At 41.2% G+C, this 267-nt stretch overlaps 1 protein-coding gene across 1 annotated transcript in view; it reads left to right on the top strand.

The window, feature by feature from the left end:
* Positions 1-267, top strand: part of SGCB (sarcoglycan, beta (43kDa dystrophin-associated glycoprotein)) — a 27,330-nt gene that overhangs the window by 20,131 nt on the left and 6,932 nt on the right. The gene's annotated exons all lie outside the window — the stretch shown is intronic.

The following is a 267-nucleotide window of genomic DNA, read 5'->3' on the forward strand; positions in this document are numbered from 1 at the left end:
ATTCTTCGGCGCTCAGCTTTCTTCACAGTCCAACTCTCACATCCATACATGACCAGTGGAAAAACCATAGCCTTGACTAAACGGACCTTTGTTGGCAAAGTAATGTGTCTGCTTTTCAATATGCTATCTAGGTTGGTCATAACTTTTCTTCCAAGAAGTAAGCGTCTTTTAAATTCATGGCTGCAGTCACCATCTGCAGTGATTTTGGAGCCCAAAAAGATAAAGTCTGACATTGTTTCCACTGTTTCCCCATCTATTTGCCATGAA

This window comes from Bison bison, unplaced genomic scaffold, assembly GCF_000754665.1.
Source record: "Bison bison bison isolate TAMUID 2011002044 unplaced genomic scaffold, Bison_UMD1.0 scf7180017864458, whole genome shotgun sequence".
NCBI classification, from domain to species: domain Eukaryota; kingdom Metazoa; phylum Chordata; class Mammalia; order Artiodactyla; family Bovidae; genus Bison; species Bison bison.